At 32.1% G+C, this 24,410-nt stretch overlaps 1 protein-coding gene across 1 annotated transcript in view; it reads left to right on the top strand.

Moving 5' to 3' along the window:
* Positions 1–12,128: 12,128 nt before the first annotated feature.
* The window catches only part of CDH19 (cadherin 19), a 66,406-nt gene continuing 54,124 nt past the window's right edge, over positions 12,129–24,410 (top strand). The window contains exon 1 of the mRNA XM_045527344.1: positions 12,129–12,241. The gene's annotated coding sequence lies outside the window, so the exon portion shown is untranslated. The remainder of the gene's footprint in view (positions 12,242–24,410) is intronic.

Below are 24,410 nucleotides of genomic sequence, written 5' to 3'. Positions count from 1 at the left end.
ACTTTTAGTGGTACAGATTTGTCTGTTCTCTTACAGCCTCTGATACAGCAAATATATTTCATTAAAATTGACAACATAGTATCATCTTTTGACCAATGATATTGAGGTGTTCTGTTTGTTTTCTTAATGCCAGCTATAAGAAATTGCGAAACTGATGGCTAATTATCCCTTTCATCAGGGTTTTGTGTTTACAAGAATATTGAATATTTTCCTTTCATAGTTATTTAGGAAAAAGCATTATTTTCTGTCCCTCCCACACTCAGTTTTATTTTTTAAGCTTTTAGGACATTCCTTTCTCACTTTTTTTTAAACCAATATTTCCCGTTAATTACAACAGTATGTTATCCTTTGCTACATTTGAAGGAACTGAAGATACTTTCTTATTTCAATGTATCCTTTCCACTGCCAGGGCCCTATTTTTGTAGCCCATTGTAAAAATGCAAATGCTCCAGGGGAATTAATACAGAAGTGAAGAGTTTATGCAATTATTTTATGTGAAAAAAGAGAATACATAAAGCATTGAAGAGCTGGATGAAAGTGGTTATATCAAAATCTAAGAAAATGCTCAAAAAAAGAGTTAGAAAAAGAACCACTGATTGGACAAAGTTTGGGCCAGATGGTAGATTCATACTCTTATATAAGATAGGATAGAACTGGATTTGTATTGTTAAATAAAAACAAATCTGGACTTGCATAAGGAGAGACTTTATTCAGAAAAAAAGACAACCTCAATAGGAAGAATGCTCTGAGCTCAGACATCTAATGTCTCCAAATCAAGAACAAAGAACTTGGCTGGGCGCAGTGGCTCACGCCTGTAATCCTAGCACTCTGGGAGGCCGAGGCGGGTGGATCACTGGAGGTCAGGAGTTCGAGACTAGCCTCAGCAAGAGCGAGACCCCCGTCTCTACTAAAAATAGAAAGAAATTATCTGGCCAACTAAAAATATATATAGAAAAAAATTAGCAGGGCATGGTGGTGCATGCCTGTAGTCCCAGCTACCCGGGAGGCTGAGGCAGTAGGATCGCTTAAGCCCAGGAGTTTGAGGTTGCTGTGAGCTAGGCTGATGCCATCCATGGCACTCACTCTAGCCTGGGCAACAGAGCGAGACTCTGTCTCAAAAAAAAAAAAAAAAAAAAAGAACAAAGAACTAATAAAAGGGGGGATGGTAAAAATGGATAAATAAACATTAACAGGAACTTTTAAGGGGAAGTTGGACAACCAAGAGGAAATGATCAGAGGGGACTGGCAGGAAAATTATCTGACCATGGGCAGCTGATTGACAGGAGAAGCTGATCAGGGGGCATGTTCCCATGTGTTAGTGATTGCTCAGGCCTGGGGGCAAGCAGAGTTCAGGGAACTGTGGGGAGGACAGAAGCCTGCTAAAGTGTCCTCAAAACAAGGTAGAGGGCAAAAAAATGAGCAACAGTGATACTTAAGCCAATGCTATTTCATTATTTTAACAAAGTCATTGTTTGTGATTAAAGAAAATGAAAATGTTATAAGTTGAAGAGCTATCACTGGTTCAACAACAGTACACAGTACTTACCCTGAGCCACCTGTCTAGGCCTCTCTACCTCCAGGCCTTAAAAATGAAAGGAGAATTTGGCTTTGAGTCTATTTGGAAATATTTTACACACTATAATTGTAGTGTCTTCATATACTCTTCTATTTTTTTTATGATTTTTGTTTAGCATATAATGTAATCTTTAAAATAACCACACATGATGTGTAGAGGAAAGTGTTAACACAAATATGAAAACTTTACTAACATTTTATATTAAGAGCTAGAATTGGAATGTGACAGCACAGTACTGTAGAAACCACCATGACACACTCCCTAGAGGGCTCTAATTACAGAATATTAATATGACAATGCCCAGAGGTACTTGGTACACGATCTGAGAAATTGTTTGCAGCACCTTGGCTATAACCACAGTGACATTAGAGAAATACTATGTTTAAAGCAACAAAGCTGGTTTCAAGTATAAGTATAGACTTAAATGTTACTTATAATTATTGTCATTATTATTGTACAATGTACATATATTATTAATATCTGTATCTAGATTTATCTTCTATCTGATAATAATAATGGTAAAGACAGTTATTTCAAAGCAAACCACCTATGCCTGTTCCATCCACTCTTGCCTACTCATGGATGTCTCTAATTCCTAATCAACCTCTATAAAATCCCCAAAAGTTGTAGATTAAAATTGAAGATGCTGGTATTATACTTCCTCAGCTTGAATTCTGATTCTGTCATCATCTATCTATGCAATGTTGAGGAAGTTACTTATTCTCTAACCTATAATCTTTTCCACCCTAGCATGAGTCTTTACCTAACTAGGCTGTTATGAGAAATAATTAAAACATTACATGGAAGTAAATTATAAGAATATCTGGGGTAAAATAAATATTAGTTTATAAATTTCAGCATATATCATTTTGTACATATGCAAATATACGGAAGTTTCAAGTGCTAGGCTTTTAGTACTGACAGGATTAAGTGGTTGGGCAAAATCTCCTGCAGTTAACTATTCTAAATTATAAAATAAGAGAACATAAAGGGTATGAAACTATAATGTATGTATCTAGTCTTGTTATCATTCATATATAAGATATACAAAGTGTGCATGTATATGTATAGGTGTGTGCCGTGATTTCAAACTTTAAATGTGCAACATATTAGAAAATATTTTGAAATAAGTAGTAATGAAAAGCATATCCAAATTTGTGGGTTGCAACTACATAAGAGTTTAGAAGAAACTGTATATAGCTTTAAATGTTCATATTGAAAAAGAATGAAGTTCTAAAATTAATGATGTAAGTAGGCCCTTTAAGAAGCCCCTTCCCACGTGTGGCAAACCAAATCCGAAGTAATTAGAGAATAGTAAATAATAAAGTTAACAATGAAAATTAATGAAATAAAAAATAGAGAAAATCAATGCAAACACAATATTTTTCTTAAGATTGATAAAATAGATGAACCTCTACTTTATGATATAGAGAATGAGAGCCAAAGAGAAAAAGGAGGAAGGAAATAAGACATAAGTCATATTAATATTAAGAAAGAAAAAAGGATATCACTAAAGATTCGTCAGACAATAAATGAATAATAACAGGCTATTATGAAAACTTTTGTGCCAATTAATTTGACAACTTAAATGAACTGAACAGATTCCTCAAAATGTAAAAACTATTCAATTTGATGCCAAAAGAATTATAAAATATGAATAGACTTATGTCTACTAACTTAATTCAAAATTTTCCCACAAAAAATTCACAACCAGTAATTAACTGGTCACACTGTTGATTTTTATCAAACATAGGAATAAATTGCACCAAACATAGACAAAACTAAAATCAAACTCCTCCATGTTTTTTTCTGCTTATATTTTCATGCTTAATTTCTAATATTTTTCAACATCTAACTTAAAATGCAAATATGCAATTTAGTGGACATTCCATTAAGATGCCATTATTTGTCATGGTATTAAACATGTGGTTACTTTTCCTGGTGCAAGTAGGCCTGCTTAATCGTCAAGTTCAAAATAAGTACCATCTCTTTTGGGAATGTTTTCTTGACTGCCTCCAGACCCCCAACTGCAAAAAAGTCAATTAAGCCCCACTCTCCCATGCTCTTGCATACCGTAACACCTATCAAATTATAAAAAATACAGGACACTTTAGCTAATAGATGCTGAGATTCTTAAAGGTAAGGGCCATGCTGGGATTTTGTTTGTTTGTTTTTACCTACTTTCTAACATAGTGCATCACACACAGTAGAACTTAGTAAACATTCTTTGAATGAATGAATGTAGTAGGTTGTTGTGGGTTTCTCTTCCATCTCCGAATAAAAGACACAGTGATAAAGTGGAAACTACAAAAGCTTGAAATCTGGCTTCAAAATGTACTAATTGCATGACATTCTCTAAGTTTTAGTTTCCTTTTGCCTTATATAGGGATGAAAATATTAACAATCGACAAATATGATGCCCGATAATTCTATGTCCTCTCAAAAAGATTATAGCATTCTTTATCCTACTACTGCCTGGAGAACTATATTTTTTTGTTTTTTTGAGATGGTGACTCACTCTGTCACCGAGGCTGAAGTGCAGTGTCTGAATCCTGGCTCACTGCAGGCTTGAACTCGTGCGCTGAAGTGATCCTTTCACCTCAGCCTCCCAAGGGGCTGGGAAAACAGGCATGAGTCACCACACCCAGCTATATTTATAATTTATTGCACACAACACCATCTGTTCTATTTTCCAAAGAAAATTGGGACCTAAATGATAAAATTTATTTTACTTATTAGGTCTAGTTTTATAATCTATCATAGTTAACTAATACATGGTGTTGGGCTATTTTTCTAGGCTAATATACAACCTGGTAGGAATTACTAATAGCTCAACTGGTATAAGAACTTTTCCTTGTTTTTTCTAATAGAATCTCAGTTTTATTTAGCCACTACTTGTTTCAAACAAAGTCTGTGGAACTCTTGGAAATCAACTTCACTACTAGCTCCATGGGTATAAAGTAATTGATATAAAACTCTCCCAACCCTCTAAGCAGTGTTTAGAAACTGGCATAATACCCAGTAGGGGCCAATGGAACATAAAAAGAATGTAGGAGGCTTGTTAACGTTACTTCATCACTCTTCTCAGATGCTTGCAGCAAATGAAAGCTTTCTTTTCCTCTGGTTCTTATGCACAGGGTCATATTCAAAATATCTATCAACCCAAGACATGGAAAATAACCAATCGGAAATAATGACAGTGGTAAACAAATGATTCAATCAAATCAATACTTACCAGTAAATATGAATCCTATGTCTTCATGCACATGAAGCTTGAAAACCCTGAAGTTATCTTGTTAAAGGCTGAGGTGTCACTAACTCAGGGAGCTGAAAGAAAAAACAAACAAACAAATGAATAAATAAATAAATAAGCAGGGAACCAAGCCACAGGCATTGCTAAATCTCCCCCTATCTTTCAGTCTCAGATTATTTGAAACATTATTTTTTGTTGTTTAATATTAGTTTAGGACAGGAGTGGGGAACATTTTCATGCTAGAAGGCCATGTTAATTTAGCTGAAATCAAATAAGGCCACATTCAAGAAACTTAATGTACTTAAACATGTACATTATGTTGTAAAAAGCTAACTACTGTGTAATCAATATTTTCAAAAAATGAAAACCATTTGTTAATTCTAAAGTTAATCAACCTTTGAATGATTTCATTGAGTCTGCTTTTTGTTGGAAAGCATCTGAACATTTGGTTGCAGCATGGAGGTGCACAATTGATCCTCTAGATGGGTATCAGTCATTGATGACCTTAAGAGCATCTTGATTTGGGTTAGGTAGGAGAATGTAAATTCATAGCAATAAATGGTTGAAAAGCAAGAAAGCATTTTTCAGGCATGTTGCCAAAGGCATGGGTATGCTACTGCTTTTTTCCATATTTCAATCGAATCTTTCTTCACATCAAACAGTGACTTTAAAATGTCATTTACTGAGAGCTCAGTCAATTCCATCTGTAGTTCCTGAGGTGCCTTGGTGATGTCAACGAGGTGAGGCTGAAACGCTAATTTCAGTGTGATGTCATGATTCTCAAAGTCAGTGAAACTTTCATTGTATTATCCAATTAATTGTTCTATAACATTTGTGTATTATTCAAATGATTCGCATATATCATCCTGTTCATCAATGATCTTTGCTAACTGAAGAAAATATTCTTCCAAAATTTCCTTTTGAAGAAGTGTTTTGAAAAAAGATAGCTTTTATTCTAAAATGCTTGGATTTTTGGCCACATACCATATATAGACTTAGTTTTATCTTACAGAGAAATATTCAAGTCATTTTTATTTGAAATGTTTTCAGACAGAAATGCTGCATTCCTATAGAAATCTTCTTTCAATAATTCACATTGCTGATTCTGTTATTCATAAAATTTAACTATATTTTCTTGCAGAGATAAAATTTTGGCTTACACCTGGCCCTGCCATAGCCAACCCACTTTAGAATGATACATCAAATCCACACTGAATACTCCATTGTTCAGCTTTAGCATGTTACAAAACTGATGATGCCGTGTTGCATTTGCACAAATCTAGTTAACAATACTTATAACTTGTTGCAAAATGTCACTTAAAATAGTAGCTTTAGCATAGAGATTTTGCTAATGAAAAACACAATGAAAAGAAATGTGAGCATCTGAATCTGTTAGTATTTTTTAATCTGTGCAATAAACTCTTCATGCTTTTCTGTCATGGAAGGCGCACTGTCTGTACATACACTCACAAAATTTACCAAATTCAGTCTAACTTCACAACTTTTATCTTGAAAGTTGTTGAAGACACCTATTTCCCCAGTGTTCTGTTCACAGGAGTGCCCAAAGAGTTACTCTTCATAGCAAAGAAAATCTTCTATTATGACCCAAATGAAGTATAAAACCTGTTTTGAGTCAGTAGTATCAGTTGATTCATCCAAAGTGATGGAACGATATATTAACATATTTTTCTTTTGAAGCATTGCATGAAGTTGTTCTGTTAAGTTGAAGGCTAACTCATGTTGCCAATCAGTTCTCCTTAAAGAGTCAGTTGTTTGTACTTTGAAACATTATCAGGAGCTAAGCATCCTACAACTTTGACAATGCATTTTCACAATTTCTACATCACTGAATGGCTTCCCTTCTTTCCTGAGTGTATAAGCTACTTTATAAGTTATTTCAGTGGCATTATTTCCATGTCTTATTGCTGCTTGAAAGAATTGTCTTTGCTTTTGCTTTTCATCTTTTAATTTCTGCAACATAACCTTTCACGCCTCTCCCTCTAATTTAAAACATTTGTGGTCCTTACGAGTGTTATAATGCTGATGAGCATGGAATTCCTTTAATGTTGATACTGCAGTATCATAAAGCAAACAAATCATCTTGTTGTTAGCAGAAACAAGATAATATTGCAATTCCCAATCCTCATTAAAAAATCTGTTTTCTTCCTTCAGCGTTCTCTTGGTCTTCTTTGACACGGTAGGCTGTTAAGCAGACAAAATTAAAAAATACTGTTGAGCTGTACAACTATTCACAAATTCCACTTCAAACAGAAACACAGTGCAATGTTGTCAAAAGCTGATGACAGACTGGCATAATCGACCCCCATAAACTCTCGCCAACCAGCCTCACGCATTAGTGTTGCCAGTCAGGCGGGGAAAGTTAGAACTAAATCATGAACGTAGCAGTTGTCGATGTAGCCCTTCTGGCTTACTAATGTTCTAATTGTGCTGGTCAATCTAGGAAGATTATTTTGTTCAAACTTATTTTATTCTTTGACATTTTAAATACATTCATTTTAAAAATAAAATAAAAATATAAAAGATGAACAGAAATGTATTAATAAAAATAAAAGGATTTGTTCTGTAAAATCTGGATTCAGTCAAAAGGCTGCACTTAAGGACCTATAAGGCCACATGTGAACTTAAGGACGCAGGTTGCCACCATCACCTCCGGTTTAGGATGTCCTTTCTATACCTTAAAGTCAAATGCACCCTAAATGATTTAATGTCTTTATGAGGGAAAAAAGAGTAAGTGCATGGTAGAGCATGATATTGCTAACTAAAAGGGAAATCAAACGGCTTTAGAAGAAAACAAAAAAATTCTCAGATGTTAATGTAGAAACCTTTTGTTCCTTTTATATTCCTCTATGGAAACAATACCTTCTTTTACACGTGGTATGTCCTTTATATGTGTTTTTGATAATAACAAATCTCTATAGGACCATTTGACAGCATAATTACATTACCCACTGCATTTGTGTTTTACAGAAACCTTAAGAAATGAACAAAGATTATTATACTTTTCTAAAAAATCTAAATATCCAGGTTGGAAGAATTTAAATAATTTACCTAGAATAAAAACTACCAAGTGGCAAGGTCAGGACCATATTCATATGTATGCTTCCTGCTGCATGCTGTTTTTTTGAATTGGGCCTGAAATAATATTTGGTTATGGATGTATTTTTACTTTGCATAGTATTTCATAAGCTAGGTCTATATATTCTTTTGTCATTTATAATTGTACATTGTTTTGATTTATACCACCGTTATCCCTTACATATTGTGGTTATTTATCTAGTTGCCAAATATATTGCCTATATCCTTGCTAAAAGAATTCCAATTTTGTTTAGGTATACAATAGCCTTATGCTTCTGGAAGGCTGGAACTCTCCCTAGAACCATTGTGAATATTGTCTAATCTTTTCTAGCTGTGCTAATCTCTGTCATTTTACAGCTATAATTAAATAAAGGAGACTCAAACATAATTTTGCCTATGAAGATGCAAGTGATGTCTTCTTTACAGCTCCCTTATTCTCAAAAAGATAATAAGAATAGGTCATATTCTTTTTTCTGTCATGTTATATGAGGACAGGATAACTGAAACTACCACAGGGATTTTATGGTTATGATAGGATTAGCTAAAATGTTGATGATGGCAGAGCAGAAAAATGGAAAGGATGAGAGCTTAAATCACATCAGTATACTGAAGAAGAGCCCTAACTTTGGACATCTTGACACATAATATAATAAAGTTCTCTCTGCTTAAGTATTTTTGGGGTGGTTTTCTGTTGTCTATTGCCAAAGATAATCTAACTGGCACACTTACAACTAGATTATAGGAAGATAACACCTCAAATGTTGTTTAATATAGATTTTATAACTTATTTATGCTCCTGTTTCTTTTTGTACTTCTTGAGAACATTACATAGTTATTGATTAGCAAAAGTGCACTGAAAATTATTTTCAGTTTACATACATACGTTTTTAAATTTAGATTTCATGTTTTACAAAAGGTTTGGGTTATTATTTCACCTTAACCAAATTGGTTGTCAGTCTTGATTATGTTATGAATTATTCTGCAGTGCTTTATACAGACTGTCTCTCTTAACATCTCTGGCATGGTGTGAGATTGTCATATGCCACGTAGGATGGCTTAAGGAGAAGAAGAGTATATTGGAGTTAGATTACAAAATGTTAAACACCAAATAATATCTCCCAAGAAAGTAACAACTAATTTTGTGTCTTGGCCATCCTTTATTTCTTGGTAAGTCATGTTTCAAATTTAATTTTTAGTTCCTTCATAGTTAGCAAAAGAAGCAAAGCCTGGGAGCTGCTTCTGGGAGGCAGGGAAATAGCAGAACTTCTGGAAGTCTTGCAAGGATGGGTAAGAACCGCACTAGAAGACTTGAAGGCCTTAAAACATCGTCTGTTTCTTAGGCTGTTTTTCAAAATCTGAAGCTTTTTGGGATGAAACACTTAAAAGGTAGGCTAATATCAGAACATGGTTTTCCAAAGTTTTGCTGATATAATGAATCAATTATTAGAGTTCAGAAATGAGAAAAGGGTTGGGCTCTAGTGGACAATTGAGTTTCTCAGATTTGAGGGTTATTCCCCTGGATTCAGAGCAAATCAGAAGAGACTGGCACTAATTAAAACTGCAATGCAGAGTTGACTTAGCTCAATCCTTGGTGACTGGTCATCACTTTAACTATGTAGCATTAAAAAAAATAAAAAGGGTAAAACTTAAGGAAAATAATAGCATCTAAATCCCCTAACCTTTCTTAGTACAAACGTACAGTTTTAAACCAAAAGTTATTTATAATGTCAAGAAAAAGTTAATAAGATTGTCCTCATAACATGCATGGCCTCACAGGAAGTGCAGTTGTGTGTCCGTATTTGCGTGTGTGTTTGTGTAATCTAACCACTTTATTGCCCACATAGCTTTTGTTCTTTCCCTCTTCAACAAAAAAGAGAATGTAAAGAAGCTAAGAGGAAAGTGACCAAATTCTCTATCAGAATTTGTAGGAGACAGAGTATCCTGTTCCCACATGAATAACATTATTTTATTATGTAGGTAAAATAATTGACCATGGTGGATCTGCTCAGAAGCAGCTGAGGCAGTGGATGAGTGATATTTGATAAAGTTACTCAGCAGTTGTTTGCTCACCATGTTTCTATGCAATGTGACAACCAAATAAGCCATATAAATTCCTAAGAAAAATAAAATAGAGATCACGGAGCAATGAGCACTGAAATTCAAGAGCAAGCTTCAGTACTAAAAACATAAAGCACTGTGTATGCAACAATAAAGCAGATAATCAGCATTGTACAGAGTTGGACATGGGTTCAAGTGTATGTATTTACAGACTGATGACACTAAATTTAAGGACAATTCTGAGCAAATGTTCTAGTCAGGATTGAAACAAAAAATAATCAAGTAATAAAAATGTAACCAAAACAAGTACAAACATGATTAGGTAGCAATAATGTATAACAAAGGCACATGTCTATAATTTTCAGCATAACTAGAGGAAGGCAAGGATTTCGGGAATAATGACTAATGATTTATGCCCTTTAGAACTTTAAGGTAATATTCTCAACTGTTCTTCATGGAAAAGTCTTGGAATATTTATAGTTGTGTACCCTTTACAGGTTAATGGGGGAGATATTTTCAAATAAGGTTTTATTTTGACTGCATTTTTCTTGATGGCTTTCATTTACTGAATGAATTACATTTATTACTCTAGATGATAGGTGAATGCAGCCAAAACAGAGAAGTTGTTGAGTTAACCAAATGATGTTTTAAATGCACATTAAAATTTATATTATATTGATATATAATGATTACACAAATTTATTGGGTACCTGTGATATTTTGATATATGCTTTCATCATGTAATGATTCAATCAAAGTAACTGGGATATCTATAGCCTTAAACTTTTATCAGTTCTTTGTGTTGGGGAAAAATTGGTGTTTTTAACAGCCCAAATCTTGATTTACGAAAACCTAGCTCTGTGAAATAAAAGTTATTAGTATTAACCTTATAATCATTATTGTTTTTATTTTACTTTCTAACTTTGAAGGAGGTATAGTGTTTATAGCCAGTTGAACTACAAGTGGATTATAAATTGTGCACATTGTTAAATTTAAATAAACTACTTGCACATAGAAAGTTAGGATAACAGGGTATTGAATGAGTAGATTTAGCAAGTAACACTCCATGCAGAATGATAATGGACAAATGTTAATTTTGTTTAGTTTTGTTACATGTTACAGAGGCACCTAACATTTATTTGACAGATAGTAAATCATAAGCTTTGGTTCTTATGAATTCAAAGGTAAAATAAGCATAAATCAGACATCAGAGTATCTTGCTAGTTCTCAATAGCCACTAGCTATTGTAATTCCTTTTCTGTAAATGTAATTCCTTTTCTAGTAACTTTTCCTTCTTATGACTAAAAAAAAAGATGAACATACATATAGTCCCAATTTTGAGTCCCTAGACTCAAGTATATTTCTGAAATTGGAGGCTGTCTCTTCAAGATCATTGAATATTAAACCTTAAAATATTGTTTTTGTCATTAATCCTAATTTAAGACACTGTTAATGTTACTTTTAATTTTTGATTTGGTTCAAAAATTATTTTTACTTAAAAGTAGCTTAAGTAAACAGCATGGAGAATAAAGTTATATATTTTGTAATAAATAGCAATAACTATTTTATGACAAAATCTAATTATAAATATGAATAAAATAGTAAGTATTTTTAGGTAATAATGCAAGGAAAAGAAGAGGATTTATTATCAGTTAGACACTGTTTTCTCATTATGTATTTTACTTGATTCCTAAGAAGAAAGGACTGAATTAAGAAATAACCAGAGGGCATGGACACACAGTGGAAAATCTCTTTTTTTTAGCAAGTTTTATGTCTGCTTTAAATTGATCATTTGTTTCATCAGCTAATCCCCAAGCAGAGGGCATGTCCTTTCCACTTGCAAAATTCTCTTACATAAGTTGAGTTCCCTCCTTATCAACTCAAGCCAATAAGTACTTTATTTTCTTTTTGCTTGTTAGAAAAAGAGATAATAACCTCATACTACTTGTTTAGCATTCTGCATTTTAATACCAGACTATGAACGAACATCAGAGCGCCCTTATGATATTTTGCACAAAAGGCTCAGTGTTCTTGGCTTTGCTCAGAGAACCCAAAATAGCATTTAGTAAGCAGTGACATACTGACAGTGTTGTGGTACTAAAAGCACAAGAGTCTGTAATTCAGGGCAATGCAGCACATCGAAAGTTTGCTGAGAAGACTGTGAAGCAAATAAGCACATTTTTCCTACTATTCCTCGTGTCTAATGTGAAGTTTGAATTTCAATTTCCACAGAACTCCTAGAACTTGAAGTTACACAGGTAAGACTGTGATAATCAGGCATATTATAAATTACATGTATCATCTCTTAATGAATAAATAGATCAAAAAGTATTTGACAAACTCTTGCTAGTTCTCACTTTATTTAAAAAAAATTCTAAAAATTTTAATGCCATGACATGTGTGTTGAACTTTCTCTAAATCAAATATTTGTGAGAACAGTTCTCTATCTCTATAACATAGATTAAGGGAAAATATTGCTCATATCTTAGGACAATTAAAACTTAAGCTTCATGGAAAGAATGGATCACCATTCTTTGCACATTTTTCTTTGTTCAGGATTTTATATTTTTATCTTTGATGCATTTACCTCTGTACTATCAGGTAATATAAATAATGAAGTTTTCATTCTTAAGTATATGAGAAAAAATTATTTACAGCATAAATACAAAAACATTTAATTAAGAATGCTATCATTGTAATAAAAGTAAAATATTGAGCATTATTATGGATTCAAACATATACATGCCCAAACATGTACACACATATTAGTCTATATATGTATTAAAACAATTATACATAATAAAAAGGTTAATGCATCAAATGTGAAAGACAGTATAAATTAAGAAAATTATAAATGTGAAAAACATTTAATATTTTTTCGAATCTAATTTGGTACATGTAATTTTAATTGGAGTACTAATTATAATGAAATATTTCAAAGTCAGTTTACCAAAGGGATTTAGTAAATCTATAACTAGAATATAAAAACACATAAAGTGCTTAGCAACAAAAAATATCTAAATAGAATAGCAAATGTTTCCTTCAGATTACATAAATTTATACTTTAGTTCTATGAATTCGTTTGATGAATTAATATATCTGTAAGAAAGATATTATTTAGATAAAATGTTTGCACATTTAGTAATATACACTTATTTTGTGGATGTATTTGCAACATCAAGTAAAATGATATTCATTTATATATATTTATTCAAAATTCTAGATATTTTAAATATTTCAAGCATATTTATTATAATTTTAATTTGACAATATTTTATTTTAGAATAATGTGAGCATTTTTATCTTCCAAATTAAATAAACAATAAATAGTTTCTAGAAGGAATAAAAATTTATTTCAAAATTAAAAGTCTAGAATTATTTAAACTTTTTAAACAACCTCTTTATGTAATTTAGAAGTCACCTGGTCTCCTTTTCTTTACATGTGTTTTCTTCTTTACCAAGGCTTTATGACAACTAATGAAATGTATCAGATCATTATGTAAATTATGTGTACATTTTACAGTCTCTTATTTTAGTAAGTTCTTTACTCATGCCCTAGTGAAATATTTATACTTTTATGCATACACACACACACACAAACATATCCAATTTATAGATACCCTAAAGCAGATGTTAACTACTTCAATTTTTTTTGTTGTTGTTGTTTTGTTCTCCACATTGGAATCTTTCCAAAGTACTTTCCCTCAGGAAACTTTTTAAAATTAATTTGATTACATTATCATAAATTGAAGATGTGTTAAGATGATGTGCAAAAATGCCACCTATGCATTCCTTTTGTTGTTGTTGTTGATTCCCACTTCAAAGTAAGAGCTAAAGCCACCTATGCATTCCTAAGAAACTATATTCATCTTTCAGGAATTTCTCATACTGTAGCTATACATAATTTGATAAATTCTAATGTATAACTAAATATAAGTTGATTGTTTTGCCACTCATGGTCTTAATATGTACTCTTAAATATTATGCTATGTTTAAAGTGTGATAGAGTAGTTTTCAACATGTTACTGAGTTGTAGTGAAATAGGAATAACTGTGTTACACCATTTGAAAGGAGATATTGATCTTTTCATATACCTTCTTTACATTAGGAGTTATTGCTAACAACCTAATGTTTCAAAACCATGATGGTGAATAAGAGAAAATAAAACTTCTATATTTTGTTGTCATGATGATTTCCTTTAGTATCCATGATCTTCTAATATCTGTATATTTGGTTTTGCATACAAGATTGAGTTTGAAATATACATAAATTTGGAACCTAATAATAATCTCACACAAATCCTTTCTCTCTATCAATGCTGAAGACAGCTCACTGATTTGCAAACTGAGTTATCTTTGCCAAAGTGATCAGAAAGATGTTTGCCACTTTAAAAGTAAAATAAAACATACCCTTAAAGAGTTTGTTACCCAGGCTCACCACCATTTGACTCAGAGACTACAGCTAAATTCTCTAAAACCTGTTTTCCAAAATGTATAACAAATCAATTTCTTTTTCCAATGGTGCATACCCTCTTGAATATTCTGATGTAATTAATTAAGAGAATGTTTGCCTCACTTTTAAAAATTCCCTAGAATCAGTAAAGCACAAATATTTTATGTCAGAAGTTGTCACATTAATTACTCAATAATTATATTCAGAATCATCAAAGTATATCTTACGATTAGAGAAAAACATAATTTTTAGAAATCCTGTTCTGACATGTCAAGTCAAATTTGCAATATTATTTTAGGACAATGGCTTATCAACATACAGGATCACTACATTCACATCTTATCTGTTCTTTAATTCTAAGAAGTTACACAATAAATGAAATTTTCAAATTTGCAAGATAGTATATTAAAGTTGGGATAATTTTGATACATCAGTCATGGCTTAAAATAACCTAGGCAATTTTATCTACATGCAAAATTTAGAAATGTCATTCCTGTGGAAATGAGCACACTATACATAAATCACAGGAAAGGAAAATGTCATCATTTTTCTGCCTTTATGTTGTATTATAAATGGCTCCAGAGTGTTTGCCGTCTCTTTTATTTCTAAAATATATGACCTTTTTGATAAAGAGAAAATGCTACCAAATACAGAGATAAATATAAAATATTACTAGATTACTAAAGAGAAAAATATAAAAAGAAAAGGATATAGATATACTTCTGTTGGAATTTTAAACAGAGTACTGTTATTTGTCACTAAGCAAATACTTCTTGACAGTGCTTGAAATTGCTCTGGAACTGGTAAGGCAAAATATAACTGTTTCCTCACAATGTTTGATGAAAAATAAATGGGCTGCAACATTACTTTTCAGGTGGATCTCAATCCCCTCCTTTTAAATAGGACTTTTGTCTTGAGGGCTATACAAGAAATTGTTTCTTTGTGTTCATTTTTTTTTTTCTCTTTTATTCAATGCCTATAGACTATACCAACTCTAGAGGCATAGGAAAATTTGACTTTAAATTTATTGGCTGGTAATAAATAAGCGTATCTGCATATGCATACATATACATATACCTGTCTATATTTTTATTTATTGACAGATACTTTCAAATCTATGTGTATAATCCTTTGATAATTTTAAGACCATATCAATTATTTATAAAAATGTCATGATATTTTTTAGAATATGGATATAATAAAGCCACTCATTTGAAGTTTAATTTAAACTATTTTAAAGATATAAAGCAATGCTGAATTGTGCTCATGTATGTGCATAAGTATATATACATATATTTATATGAATGTATGAATTTTTAAACCCATGAATAAAGCAGAGGACTCTTAACTCATACTTTTTATAAGATTATGTGATACAAAATTACAGCTAGAGCAGCACTGGTGGTATAGTGGTGACCATAGCTGCCTTCCAAAATTACAGCTAGATAGGAGGAATAAGCTCTGGTCTTCTATAGCACTGTAGGCTAAATATAGTTAAAAATAATTTATTGTATGTGTTTAAAAAGCTAGAAGAGAGGATTTTGAATGTCACCAACACAAAGAAATAATGAAAGTTTGAAGTGATGTGAATCCTAATTACACTTACTCGGTTATTACACATTGTATATACTGTAGAATTATTACATGTCAAGTGAAAGTAAAATAAAAAAAAAAGAAGTCATGAATTAAGAACTAGGAGGTAATAGGAGATAAGTAAATATGTTTGAGAGATTTAAGAGGTATAATTCGCCATAGCTCATCTACGTCAAGCTTCATGCTTGAATATGTATGTATGGGAGGTTAGATGACAGAAACACTGAAGAAGAACTTATTTAAGTATGAGTTCTTGAGTGGATGCTGGTTTTATTCAGTGAAGGAAGGAACATAGTGAGGAGGTAGAACAAGGATAAAAGATAACAATTACAATGTTGACTTTGAAATGCCTTGTGGAAAGTGGTTCATTGTGATTGGAGATTAAAGAGATAATATGGACTGTTTAGACTGTTTTGTGATGCTTCAGCACGTAGATATTAATTAAAACCATAAAATCTGGAGATATTATTTCATGTTTACAATGAGTAAAAAAGGGTCTTAAGAATGGAACCCTAAGATTTAATGATCCCCAAATATCATTATGACTTTTCACTAGAGGATATATATTTCTTCATTTAAAATAAAGAAATAGGAAGGTAGGTAGGTAAATAGATTTCAATTTGTAAGTTGTTAAAAATCAATTTTTTTTTTAACTATTTGGATGGGACGGTGGCACTACATGGTAAGGATTTTAAGTTTCTGATGTCTCTGAATTCTTTTAGGTCCTATACATATATATGAGACATTTCTACTCTGTCTCTTGCTAAATCCTAAAATTTCACATAATAGAAACCACGCATAGTAGCCTTGGGTCTATAAGCCTGAAATCATTTACAAATGATCAGTTGCAAATATTTCCTGTTTTCAGCTGCTCTGACAGGAACTCTTTCCTACATGACTTGAACATTTATATTGAGAGCTAATCCTCTGATGATTCTTATAGCAGTGGGGAATCACTAGAGATTCTCTTATGTACTTCAGGAACAGATGAATAAGAATTTATTGAAAAAAGTCTAGGATTATAAATATTTAAATAAATTGCATGTTTTTTGAGATAATAACTACTTTTATTAAACATTTGATATGTCCGAAGCATGGTTTTCATTTTTTTAATTAAAAAAATTGTTTTTGAGATGGGGTCTTGCTCTGTTGCCTGGAGTAGAGTGCAGGGGCATCACCATAGATCACAGCAACCTCAAACTCCTGGACTTAAGCAATCCTCCTGCCTCAGCCTCCTCAGTAGCTGAGGTTACAGGAGCATACCACCATGCCCAGCTAATATTTCTAATTTTTGTGGAGATGGGGGTCTTGGTATGTTGACTATGCTGGTCTTGAACTCCTAGCCTCTAGAGAACCTCCTGCCTTGGTGACTAATCACAGAGGATCTATAGGCTATATCATTTTATTATATCATTTTGCAGTTGAAGAAACTCTGAGAGTGTTTAAGTACTTTGACTAGTATCATGAAAATATCATATTATTATATAAGGTACAAATATCTACATTTTATACAGATTCTACTGAATGGTCCACACTGATTTAATGCTATAAAATGAAAATTTCAATAGTTAATATACTGAGAAAAATAAGATTGCAATTATACAGTTCATTTGATCTAATTATTTACTTCATGACATATCTTTGTTCACTGTCACATATTCTCAATCTGTACTATTGATAATAACCATCTATTCTAGCTATACTTTGGCAAACAGAAATTTACTACTGCATGATTACAGATATAAAGTAAAAGTCAATCTGGGTATAAGTGCAATTTATCCTCTTGAAGAGAGAGAAAATGATGGACCTAAAATAGAACAAGGAGGAGACAGGAATGTGGAATAGCCAAAAGGATTATGCCATACTCCTTCACCTTGCAGGGCAGTCTTCAAAGAATTATCTATGTGACACAGCAGATGCACAGACCAGCTGTGTAAAAAAATATGAGAAATTCCATTTATATTTATGCTAAACTGTATTATTTTGCATTTCAATTTTCAGTACATTTTAGGAAAAACTTTATGTAATGGTAAAAGTTGTGGATGTGAATCATTAGTATATAAATGCACATATACATATTTCAGGTTCACACTCTGCATTTTTTCTGGTAGGAGTATAAAATATGAAAATTTTGGAATCCACTCTTCCAGAAATAAAGCCTGGACAACTTCTACACATCTCTCGTTTTTTTTTTTTTCTTTTACAGACATACATATTCCAGAAAATGGTTCTGACAAGGACATTGGTTAAAGATATCAGCTACAGAGAAAACAAAATGCTTTGACTTAATTCTAGTCCCATCAATTATTCTATAGCTAAGTCAAGTTACTTCTTCTCTATGTGCTCACCATTGGCAGTTACAAAATAGAAACATTAATAAGACATATACCACAGAATTATTGTAAGACAAATGAATTGGTTCATTAAAATGGGAAATAAGACAATAGATAATACAGATTTCCAAAGATATTTCAGTCAGAACAGTTTGATAAGGGAATTTTTATTTTTACCTAACATTTTTCTAGTATTAATTTCCTTGCTTCCACGTTTAATTAAATAGACAAGGACTTAAACAGAATAACAAAAATATGGAATACCTTTCTGAAATGAGTACTGGGACATTGTTTATATCATAGAAAATAGGCTTCAATATATAGTCTAAAACCTGCTACTAACCATCCATGTTACTGCTCTATAAGGTACTATGAGAGGTGTTTATGGAATAAAGTAGGACTGTTAATATATACTTCATAGCTTCATTTTGTTTCTTCTTATAAAGAATTGCTCAAATTAGAAGAAAGAAAGAGGAAGAGTCTCTAACTATTTCCTCTGTAGTAACATCACTACTTAGGGCCGTAAGAGCTGCATTTTACTATTTGTTTTACACCGAGGCTTTACAGAAACCTTTAAGAGTTTTCCTTTTTTTGTTTTTTGTAACAATTTGGTTCTGATAACCAGAAATTTTAAGTCTTATTGTATATCATTTTTTCCTAGCCTACTCAATGGTTTTCCAAAGTTGGAGACTTTATATTGATTGCCATCTGTTTTTCTCTATGAGAAGCTGGGCTTAGTTGAGCTCAATATTTCAGCTTTCCACAAACCTTCCAGAATACATTATATTTTTATAAGTCTTCACAGATGGAATAATTAGCTTTATGGAACCAAGAAGAGGTCATAGAAAAGATAATTTCTAATTAGATTCAGTTTCAAACTGTATAAGTGCATAGATTATAATATTTTTCATCCCTTAAGTCATAATTAGTCTTCTTTGAAAACATAATTGTTCTGAGTCACACTGGGATCATTTTCAACTTATATATGTCCCATGCAATATGTATAACTTCAAGCATAATGTTTATTTGTCATAGTCACTTAACTATGCTTAGGAAAAAAATAATGACATTCAAATCATTTGAAAATGCATGTGTAACACATACATTTGGGAAAAAAATGTATCCTAAACTATTTTTGCAATAGTCATTTATACAGTTTTGTTGTATCTATGTATTGTTTGCAGAAATGAAAATAGCAGAAAATTTCAAAGTTGAGAAATACAGAAATCACTAAATCTTTACCACCACTTATCTATTGGTAGCTATTTTCATGTAGTTCACTAAAAACACTTAATATAGCATATTATTATATATATTCTGGGTGCAGCAACTCATTTCATCAAGAGCACAACCCCTTTGGATAGGCACAATTATTATCCCCAATTTCCACATGAGAAATGGAGGGACCCAGAGGTCAAGCCATTTGCTCAAGGTCATGATACTAGTAGGTGGTGGACTTGGTTTGGTTATTCAGTCATCCTTGCTCCACATGTGGTATTCTTAACTTCACTGAACTGCTCTTAGAAGAACATTTCTTCTCAACATAATTGGGAGAATAATCCCAGGGTCAGTAGAGAATGACTGTCTTGATCTTTACCATGGTGCCAAATGTCATTTATTTACACAAAATAGGTTTATATTTTATTATAAAAGTATGTGTATATAATAATAGAATAAATATAAAAACATACCAATACACTTGAGGAAAATTTTAATTCATTTATAATTCCTCAATGCAGAGATGATTTGCACCTGTATTTTAAGGCATAGCCTTTCAGACCTTACTCTCTATATTTGTCTACATATTTTTCTTCAATTAGAGGAATAATTTTGTATGTATTTAATTTCTTTCTTTCACCTACCAAAATGACTTTGCAGCACCCAATTTAACGGTGGCTGAATAATGTTATATTAATATGAATTTTCAAATGTTTTTATTTGCTTGTTTCTTTTTCCAACTGTGAGACCAATTTTATGTTTCTTCTCCAAATGAATAAATACATTTGGAGTATTGAGAGAGTTTACCATGGTTTTCAGTTATACAATAAAACTAAAAACATAGACAAATATATCTGGGGTTACTTTCGGAAGTAATCTTAGTGACAGTAGAATACTTGTTTAGATGTTAGAAATAAAACGTTGCTTTATTTGTGTTATACATTTTCACAATAACAACAAGAGAAAAATATTTCAGAAAAATAAATATTTTACAGGGTTCACTGCTTTCACACAGGAAAATAAGAAATATCCTGTGGACATGCAATGGCTAAATTAAAATGAGACTACAAAGATGGTAAAGACACAATTAAGGTCTATACAGATTAAAGTGTTTTAGGCAAATCTTCAATACAGAGGCATAGAAAGACTTAGCTTCAGAATAATGCTAAATCATGGTAGGACAAATTTGGTCAAATTTCGTAGCTTGTGGAAGGGAAGAAAAAATGAGATACTGATCTTAAAATAATCAAATTTTGCCAGCCTGTGTTTCACCAACTAGAATTCATCTCTTTTCATTCTAGAATATTTTTCACACTCAGGCTCAATATTGTCAATGTTTAGCACTACAAATATGCTGCTCATTAATCGACAGTCATCTGCCACTGCTCAAGAATAGAGTTCATGGTATCCAGCCCACAAATGGAATGGCAAATGTTGCTACACATCTTAGGGCACCACATCAATAGTGAATGGGGAAGGTAATGCCAAAGAGGGTATCAGAAGCTCTTGTACAGGAATTCTGACTCTATATTGCCGTAGCTGTCCCACAGGGCTTTTTTGTGATAGTAAATATGCAAATTATATGCTTAATGAGAGTTCATAAATGGAACAGAGAAAGATCTTTTATCTTTTGGTTCTGTGAGATGAATGTTTTTAGAGAAAGAGTTGGTACATATTTTGTTACAATTTTGGGCCCCAAAATACTGCTTCCTTCTTACTTATGGGATGCAAGCTATTTCCACTCACATTTCTTTCTATAATTCCTACTAGTGGTTCTAAGAAAGCTGTTTCAAAGCCTTTATGTATAGTGTCACTCTATAAGGCTGCTAAATTTCCTTTGATTTTTAAGAAATCACAAATAGGATTAAGTTTCTATATTTATCCCATCCATATTTCCGAGCTTCAACATTTATCTTCCTCCACACAGTCACTAAATCCATCATTTTGACTTGTTCTTCCCTGTTTATTTTTCACCTCAAGAATCTTTAGAACAAGTGAAAAATATGTCCTAAAAGGAGATAATAGAAAATATTTTATTATGTCATTTCAACATGGGCCAACTGTTAAAATGCATTGATCTTCATGCAATGTAAATGAAGTGAACCACCAGTGATAGATGTCACAATGTTAGGTATTGATGCATTTTCTTTCTTCCATTCAGTAAACCTCAGTGTGTATCGTACATTTGATGTCTTTAAGATCAAGTTTCCAGTTCTACTTATACTTACAAATGAATATTTGATATTGGGCAGGTAACTTAAAATTTCTCAAAGTAAGTCCCTTCGTCTGTGAAATATACTTTTAAATACTAAAATCATACGATTTTGCTTGGACATAATATGTTAATTCTGCTTATGAAGATAGTGTAATTTAAATATCAATACAATTATTTTATTATCTATATTGTGCTAATATAATGCCATTTTATTTTTGTGAATTATGTATTTTAAAATATACTATAATCTATGCCTTATTTAATAAATATTTATTAGTACACCTAGGTACTAGTACCTAGCAATAAGAGAACAAATGTAACATGAGACACAATATTGGCATTATTTTTCTATATTGAAATATTATGTAGGTTTTTATTAATGTATTCATCTGATTCGAAAATATAATCAGGATTGCAAATGCAGGGCAAAAATGCCACCCTTGTTTTCTCCAGAGCCCATTTCAGACATAACTAATTGATAGCATTTTTCCTTATTTGCCTGAACTCAGCTCAGAGTGTTTCTCAGTCTAGCATTTCTGACAGCTGCCACCAGTCTTCAATCAAAAATGAACCATTATTTGAAACGTTTTGCTTCCCCTGAAATGTATGACCATTATAGAAAGTTTGGAATATAGAAGAGTATAAACAAAGCCACAATATTTCATCATTCAGATATAACTATGTCTACCATTTTATTAAGTTTTCTTTTTTTTTTTAATTAGGAAGTTCAGATTAAAGGGTTTTCATGTCTACTTTGTTATATTTTAGAGTTATAAAATGATATTTAACTTTGAATTTTAAATTTAATTGTGAAATATTACAATCATATATTTAGTAAGAAAAAAGTAACATAGCAGAAAAATCACCCAGATTTAATGAGTATTATTACTTGACATATTTATTTAGATTGTTTCAGAGAGAGGAAAATGTGTCAGGTGTTTTTCAACTTCAACCTTTAAACCAATTTCACTTTCAACTATCATGGTAATTACCATAACAAATTTTGTGTGTCAGTTTTCTGTGCTATTGGTTTCATACATTTTACTTTTACATATGGTGTAAACCAGTGGACCTCAAGGTTTTTGGCACCAGGGACTGATTTCACAAAAGATAATTTTTCCTCCAGATGGTAGACGATGGGGAGGAGGGTGGGAGGCGGGGCTCCGGCAGTAATTCCACAGATGAGCTATGGGGAGTGGCTTTAAATACAGACAAGGGTCACCCACAACTCACCCCCTTCTGTGTGCCCCTTTCCCCAGTCCCAACCCCCCACCCCCTACCTTTCCTAAGTCATGGAAGATAATTTTTCCACAGATGGGGGTTGGGGGAGTGAGGAGGGGTGTGGAGCTCTGCAACCAGGTCCCTAACAGGGCCAGGGGTTGAGGACTACAGGTGTAAGCCCCATCATACATGGTTATTATTGATATGACATTTGAAATTTGTTTTAATATAAAAAATGGGCATGTGTATAGACGATACAAGATAATTAAAGAAAGGAAAAAGAAATGAAATTGAATAATGATGCATAGGTATTAATTATATTATTTTATCTATTTTTAGATGTATGATAATATCATAATATAAAGTTAACAAAAATGTTAGTCACCAAAACATGACAAATGCACTCCATATCAGTATTGGTGATAATTCTGAAACTTACAAAAAATATCTTTTCATGAAGAAAATTGTACTTGCTCCAAATATTATTATTCACCAGCTATCAAAAATATATATTTTAGCATTTCTAAAGAATAGACATTACTTGAATTCCAAATATTTAACATAAGGATGAAATCCATTTTTAATTTTCACCTTAGTTGAATTTCTTTATGACCTTCATTAAGTAAACTTGTAACAAGTAATAAATCTGCTTGAAGGGGCTACATAGGGACCACAGAATCCCTGTGTTCTTTCTTAATTAGGTGTTTTTTAACAACACTGCTTAACAAGAGCCAAAGACCTAAAATATCGCTAAGGGGATGCTCAAGAATGCATGCAGAAGATTCAAAACACAATCATGCAGAAAAACTTCTAATATGGGACTCTATGGTTTTTGTGTTGATTACGTGGCTTAAACCTCATTGTGGATCTCACAAAATTATTTTTCTTCATGACAGCCAAAGAAATAAATCAAATTTTGTTGTATGTAGATGTGGCAAATGCAAAGCTATTGAGTTACATATAAGGTTGAGAATTACCAATCATGACCAGAGATAGTCGATAAGGTCAGGCTCAGGTAAACAGTTAAGTTTCAAATGTAAAATTCAGTAGGCAGAGTTTTTTGTTTTAATATTTAAATACCAGAAGACAGCTGAGATATTTTTCCTATTCATCTTTCATATTATAAACATTCAGTCATTGTATACAGGCACTATGATTTTGTATTTATTATCTAAAAATGGTCTTTTTGTAGTTGTTAAGATGAAAAACACTTCTTTCTCATATCTTTCAAATTACAGAAGGGTAAATATCTTACACAGGCTTTTTATTCAGAGTGTTTGATAGCATAAGTATTACAGGTTATTAAATCCCCCAGGTTTTAAGCTGTCCATTTAATTAACTACACAAAATATTGTAATTTGGGAAATCAAATGAGAAACCTTATTTGTATTAAAT

The sequence above is a fragment of the Lemur catta genome, chromosome 16 (genome assembly GCF_020740605.2).
Source record: "Lemur catta isolate mLemCat1 chromosome 16, mLemCat1.pri, whole genome shotgun sequence".
Lineage (NCBI taxonomy): Eukaryota > Metazoa > Chordata > Mammalia > Primates > Lemuridae > Lemur > Lemur catta.
This window is presented reverse-complemented; position numbering and strand designations above follow the sequence as displayed.